Source organism: Heterocephalus glaber, unplaced genomic scaffold (genome assembly GCF_053883595.1).
Source record: "Heterocephalus glaber isolate CG9 unplaced genomic scaffold, H.glaber_assembly_v1.0 deba00001481, whole genome shotgun sequence".
NCBI lineage: Eukaryota > Metazoa > Chordata > Mammalia > Rodentia > Bathyergidae > Heterocephalus > Heterocephalus glaber.
The window spans coordinates 9,638,643-9,656,569 of NW_028258317.1; the positions used below are offsets into that span (position 1 = coordinate 9,638,643).

Consider the following 17,927-nt stretch of genomic DNA (forward strand, 5'->3'; position numbering starts at 1 on the left):
TTATAAATGTGGGAGCTGAGCCTCAGGTAGTTTATTTTATCAAGCAAATACTAAAAGGAAATTTTCTGATTTTAAAACCATTCCTCTTTTTCCTAAATCACTGCAGATACAGAGATTTTTAATCTGAGAGCTTGAATGGCAACTGTGTAAGTAGCTATAGCACCAACCTCAGAATTCAAAGACCCCAGGACTTCAATCACTAGGCCTTGCTGCCTCAGCAACACCAGGGATTGTCTATTGAAAGACTCACAGAGCGGAAAGTTGTTGTCTTCTGTTTTAATAAATGATACGTTCTTTAAAGCTGCCTTTATATTACTCCTCAGTATCTTAAAATTTGAGACAGATAAAGAATGAGTCTTGTTTCTTACTGAAAAGGATGATTCAAATTTTCTGAGGCTCTTTGACCTTGAAAATGTATTAATATATTCATTAGCTTCTCATGTCCATCCTGTGCAAATGCTAAGCAATCCACCTTCCCAGGAAAAATCAGGTTCAAAGGGAAAAAAAACACACTTTAAGAATTAGAATCCAGGTTATGACTGAAACATGTAAGCATGCCGTTAAAAGTGTGATTCCATAACCAGAGGTCAGAGGAGCATTTTGAAATTGACTGTGTGTTATGAACATTTCAAGTTCTTTTTAAAGTTTTTGAAAATATTCACAACAGTTAAAAATTCAATCTTGCCCTTTCTACTATTATGTGAGATTCATAAAATATGTTCTATGACATATTCATATGTTAGAGATTTACTGCAAAATTTTATGTGAGAGTCTGCAAAGTTACTTTGGGGACTTTTAAGAAACATCTGTAAGATGTTAGTGTACCCCTCGTAATGTGAGCACTAGATGCTCACTCATTTGATATAAAAATGTCAGGCCAGCCATACACATAAGAAAAATCACTATTTCATTATTTCTGAAGAGATAACTTGAAAAGAGATGATAAATTTAGTTCTGGATTTGTAAGAAAAAATAACCCATTATTGACTATAAGACAGAACCCAATCATAGTAGGTTATCAAGTAGCTATTTCTAGGCCACATTAATATCTATGTCATCTAGTTTACTTGGCAAAACTATGCCACAAGACTACATTTCTTCTTTTATACAGAGCTTTTGATTACCTCTATGACTTACCAAGTCTAGCAAATAGCCCCGTGGTGCCAGTGGAGGAAAAATATTCTCTAATTGGATCTATTTATAAAGCCATCACAAAAACCACATCATCTTGTTTGGAATGATACTTAGAAGATATATGATGCCAATCTCTCCAACACTGGACAACATATTGCCCAGAACACATAACATTAAATGTCTGAAAATCATAAAATCCAATTTGTTGTTCAAGTTTTAAAATCAGGTCACATTGGTTACTTAGTGACCCATTAACTGCTATTTTGCAGTATTCACTGACATGGCTTCAGGATCTTTAAGGAAGTGAAATGAAAAATATTTCACTCTCATAAACAAAAGTCATTTTTATAAGCTTCACTGAAATTGTGAAATGGTTCCCATTCTCCTTTTATTTAAGTCTATTACATATTTACTACCTCTATAGACTGCCCCCAACTAGGGATTTAATAATATTTATTACTATTTGTTTAGAGCTTTTGTAGTATTTATTATTATCTATTTAGAGATTTTATATTATTTATTCTAGGTAATCTGTACAAAGTTGGGGTGATTGGCATGATACGTTTTTAAAATATCTTTCCAAAACAGATGATGTGGATTTTGTGATGGCTTTTTGGTCAAAGCATATTTTCCTGCAATGTGAAATTATTTCTTTCCTTATATGATAATCAACAAGGTACAATTGGTTAACATTAAGGGAAAGGCCTTGCCAAAGAAAAATCAAAAGAGAACTGAGCAATTTCTGATTTACAGTCCTTTCACTCCCTTTCCAGCCAAAGCATTAAACATAAAGCATAGTGAGCAAAGCCTTTTTTACAGAGACTTCACTCAAAAGAGTACACTCACTCCTTCTTATGCTGACTCTACATCTGTATATTCAACAAACCAAAGATCAGAAATAATTTTTTTAAATTATACTAATCATGTACAGACATTATCATTCTCTAGACAATATGGTATAACCACTATTTGCACAGTATTTACATTGTTTTAGTATTATATGTAATTTAGAGATCATTTCAAGTACTCAAGAGAATGTGAACAGGTTATACGCAAATATTGTATCATTTTGTATGAGACACTTGAGCATCCATTTGGAAACTTTAGCATCCACATGAGGTTCTGTAATTAATTCCCCATGGATATTGAGGTTCAATTGCATTCTAAGAAGGAATCAAAAGTTCACTATTCACTATTCCCAAATTCTTAAGATGAGTTACCTGCCACAGTTAAAGGCAAAAACAGTTGTCTCAATATTGCCTTAAAATTGTAGACATATATGCAGGGCTACAACTGTTTCTGTTGTCACTGCAGACAATTGTAAAGAGCTAACACAAAACAAAAGCAATGTGTACTTAAACTAGGGATATAAATCTATCAAAAATTATTTCACTGTTTAAACCATATGATTTTCATCTGTACTCATGTCTTACATCAAAGGATGTGCCAACCTGGTCCAAAAAAGAAGTCTTTTCTGATTGTGCCAAAGATATATAAGAGCAACAATGAAGTAGCCATAAAAAAGAGCAGTCACACGGGTGTACACAAGAGTTAGGTTTTAATTCCATCATTTAACCCTATTAGAAATAAACAATAATTGGTGGCAATAAATTAAGCTAGCCAGTATCTCTCCAGTTTAGTTCACTGCACAATTACCATGGACAGAAAACTAATAACATTTTTGCTGATGTAGCTATGACCCTGGGGCTACTTATGAACTACTATGTGTAATGCTACACTCCATAAGACAAAATCTATGGCTGGGAAATTTTGAACAGCATTTTTAACCTGCTATTTCTACACTTGACATTTCAACAACATGATTGTCTGTCTACTCTCCTGGGAAATACTGCCATCTTTTGCAAATTTTAGCTGCTGTTGAATAATTGCTATTGGGTTGTTTCTTGCTCATCATTTCCTACTTTAGTCTCACCATTGCATTAAAAATCTGAGATTTCTTTTCTGAAATCTGTCAGTTTTGTCTGCAAGTGACAGGAAAGAAAAGGAGATCAATCTACTTGGACATGAGAGACTATAAAACTTGGCCATTCTCAATATATTGATTCTAATTTTTTCTTTTGGTTTCCCTTGTGTAGAGCATTCCACATTTTTAGATAAGTGCTAGGGTGAAGGATGAAATCTGTGTCCAAGGAACAAATTGAAGCTTCCTGGCCCATCAGGGAGTTAAATGAGCTGTTACTTTAAAAGAACCTGTGATGACCTTGTCTGGCAGCACATTCTAGTGCTATGCCATATGCATAGTAAGAAATGTTTTCCTCATGGCCAGATTTAAAAAGAGAGACATCATTTCCTTGAAAAGACTTACTACAAAAGTATCATAAATTAAATGTAATAATATTGGTCATTCCTGTGCCCTTATTATATAATTTGATTATGATGTTTTTAACTATATCTAATTTCTGTCCAAACAATGGTTTTATCTACAAGGGGCTAAAATGGGTCACAAAAGAATCAGAGTTAATATTGTTCATTTCTTAGGTGTCAGAAATTCACATTCATCCTGAAGACAGACCACAGCCAGCCACAGAAGTTAAGTGCATCTAACCTATATTCATTTGTTCTGCCTTTGCATTATGTTGAGCAATAGTAAAGATTGATTATATTGCAGGCAGTGGAAATGTCAAAAGTATGAATTAAATAGCAAATTGTCAACTCTTTGAAAAGAAGTCTCAAGTGGTTTTAGGTAGAACAGAAGAGGGCTAGAAAGAATGACATAGAAATTAATTAAATCATTTCCATCTCAGTTCTCACGTGTAAGAAAATCTTCCCTGATTCTCCCTACTTGGTCACTCTATGATAAAGTCTCTTTAAATTCTTTACTTTAGGTTCACAGGATTTACTGTTAAAAATTAACTTGAAATTATTCTTGCCTCTCATTTTTTAACAAAGTCATAGTAAAATGTAGTGATTAAAAATATAATTTCTAGAATGATTTTGAATCCCATTTTGGCTTCTTAACTAGTCATATAAAGTTAATTTCTTCCTCTGTAAAAATTAAGACTACTAATTCCTATATCATAGACTTATTGTAAGGGTTAAATGAGTTAAGGATTATAAAGCACTTAGAATAGTTCATGGCACAAATAAATATTCTTGTTCACTTTTTTAAAGTTTATGAACATATGATTTTTATTAATAGCTGCCTCCTTCTTGACTCCCTGCAGGCAGAGAACATGTCTGTTTGCTCATTACCATTACATATCCCAATAGGTGTCATAATGCTTAGCATGTAGTAAGGATTCAATGAACATTTACAAAGTAAATCAATAAATCTAATTGCCCAGAAACATGAGTCACTCTGGAAGTGAATATGACTCTAAACACCACAGGAATAAGTTGGACCTATGTATAATGTGTCATTAAGATATGGAACATGCTAGAAATTCTACGTGAGAATGTTTTAGGAAATGTGATTGTATCCACAGGATATTCAATTTTGTACTAAAGAACTGTGCATAATGAGGTTTTTCAAAATTATAATAATAATAATAATAGCTAACTGTCTCATCTTTCTAAGACATTAGCTAAAGCAGCAAGCTGTTTGAATATGATGATAATGATCTCTAATGTTCATTAAATACAGTTGTTTGCCATTATTATGATTGTTTCAAAGGAAGCCCTTTGCCTTATGTTTAAACAAAAAACTGATAGAGGGCTAAAGGAGGCAAATTTTAGATAGAGGGGTTTACAGACTGTGGTACAGAGCAGGATCAAGATAGAGAAAGAAACTGGAGGAGAAGGAGAAGGAATGCCAGGCAGAGATGGAAGGACAGGTTTCTACAGGTCAACCAGAAACACTTAACAATGAAGCCAAAAATAATAATAACAATAAACCTCAAAACAATTTCATTGGGATAATTTCTGAGATGTGTGTTATCAATCAAAACAGCAGCATTTGAAGTTTTTAATAGAAAGATAAATTTTAATGCATGATACAGAGGCATCCTGAATAAGTCACCAAGTACCATAGAACATTATTTTAAATCCTGGGGGACCTAGTGAGCAGTAAGTATCTAGGCCTCCCAGAAACTTATATTTTGGTAGTGAGAAAATATACAACAAACTCATAAAGAATTAAGTAAAATTGTTTCAGTTATTGACCAGTGTTCTGAAGAAGATGAAATAGTGTCATATGAAGAACATGTTGAATTTGATGTTGGTGGTATAATCGGAGATTGCCATGTTATAGTAGAAAACTGAAACTGAAATCTGAACTGAGACCTGAGTGTCAAGAAAGAGTCAACCATGAGGTGATCTGGAGGGAGAATGTCCCAATTGGAAAGAGCAACGACTACAAGGGTATGAGACTGGAGCAAGTTTGAGCATCCTCCTGGCTTTGAGATCACATGGGTAGAATAAGATGGGTGAGAACAGTTGGCAGGGCCAGATCATTTAGGACAGAAGGTAAAGAGCTTGCCTTTTGCTTTAGTTGTTCTCTTAGTCACTTTCTTCATGATTAAGACACAATACCCAACACTCACAAATTAAAGCAGAAAAGGTTTATCTGGCTCACAGTACGTAGAGGTTTCAGTCCATAATTGGTTGGCTCCAAGGAAAGACAGCGTGGCAGAGGGGAATGCCAGAAGAAAAGTGGTTTGTGGTGTGGCAGCAAGAAAGCAGAGAAAGTCAAGGTGGGAGTTAGGAAAAGAGAAAGTCCTATCCAGGTTACACTCACAGTGATCCACCTCCTCTGATCAGGCTCCACCTCCTAACACCACATTTAGCTCTGAACTCTTCAATGGACTAATCACTCCCTTATGATCCAATCACTTCCCTAAAACCCCACCTATAAGTACATGGGGCTTTGGAGCGACATCTAGACACACACCATAACAATTGTCATGGGATTCTATTAAAGAGTTTTTTAAGCAAACAATGTACATATAGAATAATAGAGCCCTATTATTAAAACTTAGAGAAAAGACAGAATGAAAAGAATCAATTGGTGAGATAAAGAAAAAACAAGGAGCAGACCTGGTGGTACACATTTATAGTCCCAAGAGTCCCAGCTGAGGTAAGACTATCACGTGAGCCCAGGAGTTCAGGACTAGCATCAGCAGCATAGTTAGACCCTATGAGAGGGTGAGCGGTGAGGGGGGGAAGGAAGCGAGGGAGGAAGGAAAAAGAGAAGAGGAAGGAGGGAGGTAAAGAAAGAACAAGAGGGAAGAAAGAAGGAAGAAAAGAAAGAGAGAAGGAAGGAAGGAAGGAAGAAAGAAAGAAAGAAAGAGAAAAAGAAAGAAAGAAAGAAAGAAAGAAAGAAAGAAAGAAAGAAAGAAAGAAAGAAAGAAAGAAAGAAAGAGAAGGAAGGAAGGAAGGAAGGAAGGAAGGAAAGAAAGAAAGGGAAAGAGAAGAGCCCATAACTGCTTTAATTGAATTTGCTTTATGATGAATTTAAAAGTGTGATTAATCAATAAAATGTAAAGTGAGGAAGTAGAACTTGTTGGTACATATATGCTGAAAGAAGACTGAAATGTGAGAGAGTAACTGGAGGGAGGGAAAAAGATGATTTTAAGTATATTTATAATTGATGAGAGGCCGCTGGGAGGAGAAATCTGCTGATGCAGATTCAGAACAAAGTCACTGGGAAGGTAAGAGAGAAGAATGAAAAAACTCTCAATTATCTTTGTAATTAAAGTTGTCAAGTACTTCCAGAACTAATTCTGGGTGCTCCTCACTTCAATTCGTAGCAATCTGAATTTTGTTTCTTTGTTAAAGAATCAGGATCGTCACATTTCCTACATGTATACAAGGTGGCAAACCAGAAAACTGGGAATAGTTAAGCAGAAAGAGTTTATTCTGTAGTGGTCCATGTTCTCCTCTCCCCATTCTTCCTGCCAGGTAGAATGATATCTCCAAATTCAAGTAAACAGGAGGCTGGTCATTTATGGATAATGATAATCGTTGTGTTATTTTTTTAAAACCTTGAAAAACTTTCTGACATCTTCCTTTTATCTGTTAATTTCTCTCTCTTATTATTAGTGTCTTTATTTCCTGTTATATTTATTTTTATTTTATCGAGCTATCATTTGTTATCGGTCACTGAGATTTCAAGGTCACTTCTCCAGTTCAAGTGCACCTCACTTTAATTAAAAGATAATTGAAAGGTTGACACAATGTTGATACCTTTGTCTATTGAATCACACTTTAAATACAGCAGTGTTGAACATTTCAATAAATTCAATTATAAATTATTTATAAGGTGTGATAAATGTTTTCCTCACAATCTTCTTTAGTGCAAAGAAAATGACTGACACACATTGAGTTTGTGCCTATCACAATTCACTTGTGTCTCTAATAAATGCCTCAGGCGCATATGCGCTTGAGCAAGTCTGTCAATCTGCTTTGAATTCAGGTGCCACTTTTCTGATTGACATCAGAGAAGATTTGTGTCATCTGAAAGGATAAGATTTTATGGAAAAGCAGAGAATAGTTACTCTGGCCTCTAGAGAAACCACGTTAGTCAAATCGGAAGGAAGAAGACTCACAAAAAATAGATGTACACCTTAGCCAAAGGTCAGACTTCTCTGTCTAAATCTAAACTACACATCACCTTTCATTCATTTATTCATCCAACCAAAAAAATCCTCACTGTGAGTCTGTTATTTTCTGGGCACTGTTACTCAGGATTTTACTATTGAAAAACAGCATTTCTGGCCCCTAAACAGTCCAGAGAAGGAGAGAAATGAATAAACCAATAATGACTAGACACAACAAATGACTGAAAGATGAATGCATTGAAGATGGTGGGCAGCAGATAAAAGAGAGGCAAGTAATCCAACCTGAAAGTGAGGGAGGACAGGGATTCTTAAATAGAGATATGAAACTGAATACAGACTTGAAAGATCCCTGGGAGTCCACAATGGAAAGAATGAGGTCTAGAGTGCTTTGGGCAAAAAAAAGACCAACCCAGGGAAGGAGAGGTAAAAGAGCATGGAGCACTGGGGAAATCCAGGAATTTGGGCAATGGCTTTCCAAGGTAACTAAAAGGTAATATATAATTACATAAGCGAATGCACCAGACAAGGTGACACCACCATTGTTTCAAATTAGATGCACATGTGAGGGCTGGAATACACAGAGATGTAACCATCTGCTCTGATGGTGCCTCCATAATCTGGGAAGGGAGGCAAGAGGTCCTGAATCTTCAGGATCACCCAGGACTCGCACAGGGAAGATTTTTAAAAATCAACATTGTCCATTTAGCATTTTGAGATGTTAGACTATTGTGTACAGGCTAGTTAGCAATTTTCTTTTCCTTTCTTTTTCTTTGTTTCTGACAATAATAAGAATCTCTCAAGGTCCTTGTTGTCTTTAGGAATCTACGCTCCCTGGACTGACTTATGAAACGTAATGATCTTTGGAGATTCTTCTCATTTTGAAATTAAAAAGCTTTAGGCAAAACATGCAAGAATTTGAAATAAAATAATTCTGAATATGCTAAATAATGCTTATAAAATAAATGTATATGGATAGTGAATAATTCTAGAGATAATTCCAAAATCCCTGCATAAATCATTCGTAAGCCCATAAAATTTATTTTATTTTACACTTTTTTTTGTACCAGGGATCGAACTCAGGACCTTGCGCTTGTGAGGCAGACTGTGGCACCACTGAGCTAAATCCCTGGCCCTACACTTTCTTTGCATTAAATATATCAGTAACTAATGCTTCTGTGCTCACAAAACATCCTGTCATAAGGGAGAAGAAAAATTAGTGAATTCATAAATCTGAATATTCTCTATGCCTCTTTTATAAGGGGCAGTGATTTGTAGCTTAGGCACCACAGAGAAGCTTTAGAGTGTGCAAGTTTTGACTGAGCCTGAATCTTTTCTTTAAAATTCAGGACATAAATTTAAAAATAAGTATGTATCAAATTCATAGTCATATTCGTTAAAGTAACAATGAGGACAGACTACCTCAATTAAACAAATTGCTAACCTTTGTAACAGAAAGATAAATGTCTCTACTTCACTCCTGACCCTTAATACTTGGCAGTTTATAAACTGTATAGAACTCTGGAGTATGTGAGCTTCAAGTTCTCGTTAAAACCAAATGATAAAATCATAAGTTTACTAATTGGCATGTGGTAAATTAAGTTAATATTTTTGTTCTATCTGAATATATGGGGCTTTCGTTTACGCGGGCAATGATTTAACAAAGTGAATTTACAACAAGGCCAGATGCAACCCAAATCTTAGACTTGAAAACTAGCCAACTGGTGTTTTTTCATTGCATATTCTGAACAGTGCTCACACAGACTTTCCTGAAAGAACAAACACCTATTGATTCCGGATTACTTGTCCTGGCTGTGACATCACCATACTGCTTGAAACAATTTGAGTTTAAACAGCAACTCACGGGAAAGTACTACTTCTGATCAAATATTTTAAGAACTAAATTGAACATTGCCAATGTCATCTAATTTTGAACAAGAACTTGAAAGGTACAAAGAATTAATTACATTAATGTTCTAGTGATTCAACTGAAATAAAATGTCATTGCAGCAAAGCTTAATCATACTTAGTAGATCACAAGTTTTGAAATAAGGTGCTAAAATGGAAATGTACTGAGATACTGTTTCATAGCATACTAATATTACATCTAGTATTAAACTGGTCAGTGTCAGGTATAAGCAATGAATAAGAGTCAGTAACATTTTTAAATTCCCAAGGAAAATAGGAATTCGTTATGTAATTAATAGATTTAGTAATTATGAAATTAATCTGAAGTGACAAACCAAAATAAATAAAAGCACATTGCATCACAATCAAGTGAATTACAGTTTAAATGTGCAAAGCATGTACTTGTGTCAATAAGCAAAATGGCCTGTGGAACTGAGCAAAAAGTTTGTCAACTATGGTATCAGTTCTAGGTCTTTAAAAGAGAAATAATAAACATTTAGCTGAGTTTTCATTCTTAGTGCAATAAAACAAATTAGCATGTGACATAAGCCATCTCTTAACAATAGTTTCAGGGTGCATTGACATAAAGTAATCAAATTTCCTTAGGAAATTTAACTTCCATGCTAGACAGTTTAATTATGTGGTGCATATTTCAATAGTTCCCAATATAAGAAAATATGCCTGCATTTGTCACCAATAATGCCTATAGCAATAGTTTGAATATTCAATAAATTTTAATGACCTTATAAATTATCTGCCCAATTATGCATACAAATGTGTATGTTCTTTCAAATATTGCTAAATTTGACCAATACCTAGGTGATTAAATAGGAACTAAAATCAGTCCTAAAGCAACATCTTCATCCAAAAAGTTCTTAAAATATGAAGAAAAATATTTCCCTTTATAATATAAAAACATAAAAGTCATCAAAGAACTTGAAAATTATTTCCAATTTTATTATTCTACTGCAGAATCACCTTCTTTATCCTTTCCTGGGTTATTGATCCCAATGTCCCTACTATCTAGGGAACAGATATATAAATGTACTATGTACTCTATCTGTATTGTAGTCTCCATTTCATAAAGCAGTTTACCAGCATAATATCATATGGTTTCCAAATTGCCCTGAAACAGTTGATTGACAGTTCATACTATACTTCTGTCACAGTTGCAAAACTAAAAGTCTGAAGTTCCCCACAAAAGAGTCCTAATCTCCAATCACTCTTCTCAATGCTGTTATACCTGACCCATTTTTCTAATAGGATGGTCCTTAATATATTTTACTCTTACTTGAGACAAAATAGTACTCTGCGAAATGTACTTTTTGTTAGCCCAAATGCTATTTAAAAGGCCTGAAAGGGGTAAGCACATTGACGTAGTGAAAAAAAGATAGAAATGACTATGGCAAGAAAGAAAATACATTTTCTAAAAGGATTCAAGAATTCCAGCTTTCCCACAAGCTTAGCTCTGCTTGGTGTGGAGAACATGAAAACAGCAGTCTCTGTACCCCTGAGCACTTTGTGGTTCTACCACCAGGTTAGTGTCAACATCAGAACACTGTGAGGCTTTGGAAAATGATCAATTATGTCAGCAGAGGGAAGTGTGCTAATTATTATTAACAATAATAATATTAATAAGGTTAATATTTACCAAGCACATACAACATGTCAGACATATAATAAAGCCTAATTATTAGATTCTGCTTTTTTCTAGCCTCCTCCTCTCTTCCACTTACTTGGGCACCCTCAACTTCCACCTACAGAAGTGACCTTGCTCAAGTGATTAGCTAGGCCTAATCTAAATGGTAGATAGAAACAGAAACGTTATGAAGATATTTACCTCATAATACAAAACTCAAAATTCAAATAAGTATTCTTTTTAGTCTGGCTCAACTTTTGGGCCTTATTTCTTGTCTACTGCCTTATTCCGAATGTATTCCCCTATTTGTGTCTTGGCACTGATATTACCCTCTAGATTCAAAAATTCTAAAGGAAAAGACCATATTGATCTTATTCACTACTGTGAATAAGTCTCAGCAGTCATTAACTAATGCCAGGCATAAAATAGGTCTACAAGTGCTTTTAAGGAAACAAAATGCACCATTATTCTAGCTAACCCTTACATTTCAGTTATCTTAGTGTAACATTTCTAATCTCAGTAGCAGTATCACTATCATTATAAACGGCCACTTGCTGAGGATACACTATGTTCTGATGCTTCATATAATATGTTAATTAATTCTCACAAACCCCTGTAAGGTAGGTTGTATCACATTCATTGCACAAAGGGGAAAATGAAGTTCTCTGAGGCTAAATGATTTTTCACAAAAATCTCACACATACAACTGATAAATGGTAGAACCATAGTTTACAGGTCTGAGTGACTCCAAATGAAGTCCTTATGTTCTCTTTTATAGATTCAGGAATTGCCACGAACTTCTGAAACCCAAACCAAAGTTTTGAACCTGTTGCTTACACATAATCTTTACTAACATCAAAGTCTCACATTTTCAGTGACTTCCTCTTTCTCTATCATCCTTCCCTGGGACAACTTGCTTAAGCTCACAGCTCTCCCCAAACACCATCTGACTAAATATATTTTGTAGCCATGCTCTCTTAATAAAGCTCACCCATTCCCAAGTATGCTTATGCCAGCTTTTAGGCCTCAATGACTACATCTAGGCAGTGGGTATCTTCTGCACAAGCTTGAGAATAAGACCCAGGGAGTGAATCACAAAGGCTTTCAAGATTACCAAGGGTCAGATGAGAAACACCAAGTGTAACCATCCAGCATAAAAAGTGGAAGGGGAGTGGAATATAGATTTAAAAAATAAACTATCAGTAACTAGATAGAATTAGAATGGGAAATAATCCATGATCAAGAGGTCAGTGCAAAAACCTTGAGTGACTGACACAAACCAACCTGATATGTATTGTTTTATATAACTGATACTCAAAAATTCTAAAAGGTATAACCTAAGATCTTTGCTTACACCTCTGTACATAATTGTTAAACATCATTATAGATTATAGTTTTTACTACGAAATTCAGTAGACTCCAAATAAAATAAATTTGAGTGAATTTTTCCAAACTTTCTCCACTAGACGCAAAATTGATGACATTAATTATACAAATGTCATTCTTTATAAACAGTATTGTCAATGAAAATGCAAGCTTTATCATTTCACAAGAGTTGTTACACTTGGGAGGATGAGTGAAGAAAATGGCTTCATGGGAATGTGCATACTGGACAGCAGCAGATGGATCAACAACACTGGACACATCATCCTAACCCATCCAAACCCAGACCATGATACATCTTAAAACTGACTTCTGATACTTGCAAACAACTGAAGCTATACATATTAAATCCGGAAATATCCAGGGTCTACTTCACATGTTGTTCTTTCCAAGTGGAAAGAAAAATATTGTGTAGTGGTTGAAAGCACAGGTTTTCAAGTCTAATGACTCAGGATTTTGAATCCAGGCTCTATTCTTTAGTATGTGTGCCACATTGGGAAAATTAGTCACATTTTCTGAACCTCAGTCTCAGGAGGCAAATCAGTGTAGGCACTTCATGAGGCTAATGTGAAGATGAAGTAAGAGAATATGCATAATGTAACTGAGACATCAGTATGTATTGGCTTTTCATTTTTTGTAATTATTATTAGATTACAATTTCTGGGCAGGGACTATGCCTTGTGTTTGCCTAAATCCTCAATACAACCATAAAAACAGTTAATTTATTTAAAAGCCTGGGCTTCTAAAAGAATAAGCTTTAATTTTCAGAAAAAAAATGGCCTTCTATATAACATAAGTCAAATGAGGTGTGAGATAATGAGAAATAGAAAACCTCTCATGGCCTCTTTGGCTGAAGAAAATTGATAGCAGCATTCAAAGACTGTTCTGAGCCCTTTAACCCTTCAAACATGTTTAATCATCATGAGCCTTATGAAAGGGAAAGAATTTCATCTGGATTGGAAGTAGTGGTGGTATTATGTTCCCTTGAACTTTCTGAGGCTTGCCGTACCTCACTTGGTTCTGTTAGCCCAGGACAGAGCTAAAAGAATCAATCTCCACCCCCCTCCCTTTCCAGTGCTGGGATTAACATCGGGGTCTTCACATCTTCACACAGAACTATATACCAGCCCCTTTTATTTTGAGACAGGGTCTTGCTAAGTCACTAAATTGCCCAGGATGACCTTGAATTTTCAATCCTCCTGACAGATTCCCGGAGTTCAGGGCTGGGATTTCAGGTGTGTACCACAATAATCAGGTCTTTTCTCCACTCTCAAAATAAACCAGCTTCATTATCTCATTTCTTCTGTCAAGGTATATCTCAGAACTCTCTGGCAAGCTCTTTTTTTTCTCCATTCAATTCTGTTATTGAAAGTTTTACTGCTACAGAAAATAGCTGAATGTGCTTGTTCTGGGAGGACAAAGATTAATGGGGAAATCTCCAGAAGTTAGTACCAAAAATTCCTTAGTTTGTGAAGTGGTGCAAAACTTGTTATCAGGAAAAGAAGAGCTTGGGAGGGGTGAGGACATTTACTGTGGGCATAATATTTCCCAAATAAATAGCTTTTCCCCCCATGAGATAGAGCTTCTGTTTTCCTGCAAAGGAGTTTGTGTAGTTGGCATTTGTAAAAGATATCTGTTAATGAGACCATGTGTGCAAATACATGAGAAATTGGAGAAAGGCCAATAGCAAAGAAAAATATTACATATTGAAACACAGTGACTACATTCCATAAACAAATCCCTACTCTTGGTAAGTACTGGGCCCTTATTCTATGTCTTAGTCACTTTCTTGTTGTTGGGACAAAATACCCAACACCCACAAGTTAAAAGAGGAAAGGTTTATTTTAGCTCACAGTTTGTAGAAGTTTCAGTCCATGGTCGGCTGGTTCCAAGGCAGGGTGGCATGGCAGAGGAGAAACAGTTCATGGCAGGTCAAGCAGGAGGAAGTGCAACTTCCTTCTTATTTCCCTTTTTTTTTCCATCCAAGGTACAAACCTACTGGTTGGTGCCACCCACACCCAGGTGGGTCTTCCCTCTTTAGTAAATCCATCATCCACACCCAGAACTATACTAAACCAATCATTCTGTTAATCTAGTATCACATTTCCATGATCCAGTCACTCTCAAAAGCCCTACCCATGAGTACATGAGGGTTTGGGGGGGTGGATTTAGATATAAGCCGTAGCGTTCTGTGACAGATATTTTCTATACATTATCATATTTTCATATTTAATTCTCATAAGGAATCTATAAGGTAGAAAGTAGATATGTCCTCATTTTAGAGATGAAGAATGTATAACTCAGAGATGCTGAATGACTTGTCGATGGTCACATAGCTTGCAAGTGACAGGGACATAATTTAAGCATAGATCCCCCTCACTACTAACAAATATACTGCCTCTCTGAATAGAAGAGAAAGTTCTTCTAATTGAAGAAACCAGTGGCTCCAGTAGCAAAGAGATCATGAGCCCATTTTAGAACATGGCAGACACTACTGAAAACAACAGTGCAAAATCAGACAAAATACAGGCGCAGGTGATAGATTCAATCACATATCTCGAGTTAGAAAGTTAATACTGTCAAAGAAGAAGGAGTGTAATTATTATGTACTGCAAACAAATAATAATAAAAATAAAATTGAAAACATAAAAAAGAATGGATCATTAAAATGAAACTTTTAGTCAAATGAAATTTTTAGTTAAATGTTTAAGTTTTATAGTAAATCACTGCATATGTTTACCTATATAGTCAGCAATTGTCTTTTTTCTAAAGTCCCAATCAGAGAACACAGGTATAGTATCAATGCTTGCATTTGCTCACCCCTACTACATTTTTTCTAGGATGCTTTTCTCACTCTCCCAGTCTTGTCATATCCTATTTAGTTTCATTAATAGTAATTTCCATAATTTATAATTATGTTGAGCATTTTTCTAGTGACTTACATATTGTCTATCTTTTATTCACTACATAGACAACACAAAATGCACTAGACAGGACATGGCTCTCTGTAGAAGTTTAAAATTATCTTTCTGGATTAAATGAATGCCAAATAAAGGATTCTAGTTCCTTCTTGACTAATAGTCTCCAAATTTTGTGAACATAAACTCTTTTCTACAAAATTTGTTGAAAATATTCTTGTCTTTTTATGTTCCTTCATTTTTGTTTTATGATGAGTATTTAATGCAAGAAATGATATATTATAATATTTATAGTTTAATGTATTTCTCTTTGTCACTGTGATTTCTGAGCCATATTTACCTATTGGTCTATTTTTAGTGATTTTTTACATTATATCTTTATCTGTTTAGTGGAATTTATTTTTAACATACAATAGGGTTATGAATTTAAATTATATTCTTTTTCTAAATAACCTGTTTTCTTCATGCTTAATCTCATTTTTTCCATATTTCCTTATGATTTTTCATGTATATTACCTTAATATATTAAATTGATGTATTTCTTTATATGCATTAACATTTACTTACCTGTTAATTCTTTTGTTGGTACTTCCTTGTTTTCATAATTATTGTTTTACGAAAATTGCACTTTCTAATGGGTTTCTTCTATCAATTTGCTTTGTACAAATTTTCTTAATTTGACTCAATTGATCTTGTTTAATTTTTGTTCCAGATTTTGACAAAAGTCATACTATCAAGCTTAAATTTAAGCATTATAAATTTTCATATCTCTGTGTGTGTCTGTGTATGTGCATGCACCTATATCATTATGTGGGGAGAAACTAGAAGACTTCATCTGAGGCTGCTAGATAAATAATAAATAGTTGGATGATTCTAAATTATTACTTAATAAATGTTTATTTGAAGAGTTGTGTCCCTTAAGTCTGTGAAAGAATTAATTTCAACATATGGAATTTCTCAGTAGAATTGTTTGTAAGCATGAAAGTGATTATATAAATTAATCTTTATCCAGTAAGTAAGGAAGAAGGAGTTCTTTATTTAAATCTCATGTTGCTCTCCTATGCCAAATGCATTTATTTCTCTGTTTAGTGCTAAATGCTAAATATGATTAGCTAATTTCACTTCTATAATAAGAGGATAATAACCATCCTTGCCTCGTTGTACTTGCTCTTCTACAACAATTCAGTGAGTTCCTCTGTGGAATATGTTTGGAGGAAATGTTGTCAACATTTGAAGCAAAATACTGGGTCTTGAAACTCCTGTAGATGGTTTTCTTCCCAGTCTTTTTGTTTTCACTCTCTTGGATTATGATTATAGCCCAGAACTTGGAGTGAATGATAGAGAAAAATCTATTTGATAAATACTGTCTCTTGTTAACTGTGTTAGAAGATATGTTTAAGATATGATCCTTGTCCAAAAGAAACTTTAGTCTATTGTGCTAGATAAATGCTTAACAAATAGATGCACCACTGTGGGTAAGTTCTGTAATAGAACATGACATAGATGTGAGACCATTAATCCTGCCTGGGCAGTAGTCAGATGAACAAGCAAATAAAAATCCAGTTTACCATTGCAAGAATTCAACAGAGGAAAATTAGTATAAACATCAACACAAAATATAGCTCTGATTCAAATAATATGAGAGATAATTTATCCTGAGACAAATATGAGTGACCAAGACCCAGGAACGTGGATTCAAATTACCTAGGGTGACTTGCTCCTCAGTGGAAAGTGTTACATGAACTTTTATAGCTATGGAAAAAAGTCATAAATCAATATATTCAACAAATACAATGGTGAGACATTAGGTAGGCAGGCCACAGCAAAGCAGAGAAATGAATAGGTTTCAAATGGTATAGCATTCTTAGCTTTAGGATAGGTAGAGGCCAATGGTCTGCTAAATTTAACAATACATTCCAAGAAATCTACTTAATAGCTATGAGAATGTTAGGTCACATACAAAGGTTAAAAGTAAATGGATGTTTTTAAACCACCTTAAGAAAGATAGTCCTAGATAATTTTGGATCTAGATACAACATTCCATCTCTCCACAATCACCATGTTCTACTCAGATGAACTCAGTCTACAAGGTCTTTAATATAGATGTGGATTTTTTCAGAGAATTTCAGCTTCACATAAGTAAATAAAAAGTTCAGCTATAGCAGTAAAAATTGTAGAAAACACATATAAAAATTTTTCTAGTAATCTACATGGAGCTGAGTTTTGAAAGATGAATATGAATGTATGCAAACCCATTACCAGGTTAAAAAAATAGCATAATAAAATTTATGTGGGCATGAAAATGCTTGCCTTGGTTTAAGAAAAACAGATTGCCTAGTATGATTTGACTTGGTGTACACTGTGCGAGAGAAAAGTTAATTTTATCTCTATCTTTCATATTTCACAAAGGGCAGATTAACAAAAGTAAAT

At 34.6% G+C, this 17,927-nt stretch overlaps 1 protein-coding gene and 1 long non-coding RNA gene across 2 annotated transcripts in view; one reads left to right on the plus strand and one right to left on the minus strand.

Moving 5' to 3' along the window:
* The window catches only part of LOC110349978 (uncharacterized), a 259,222-nt gene extending 257,154 nt beyond the window's left edge, over window positions 1–2,068 (minus strand). Inside the window, exon 1 of the long non-coding RNA XR_002396213.2 lies at window positions 1,138–2,068. This is a non-coding gene — a long non-coding RNA (uncharacterized LOC110349978). The remainder of the gene's footprint in view (window positions 1–1,137) is intronic.
* Window positions 1–17,927, plus strand: part of Grin3a (glutamate ionotropic receptor NMDA type subunit 3A) — a 172,663-nt gene that overhangs the window by 24,446 nt on the left and 130,290 nt on the right. The window lies entirely within an intron of this gene.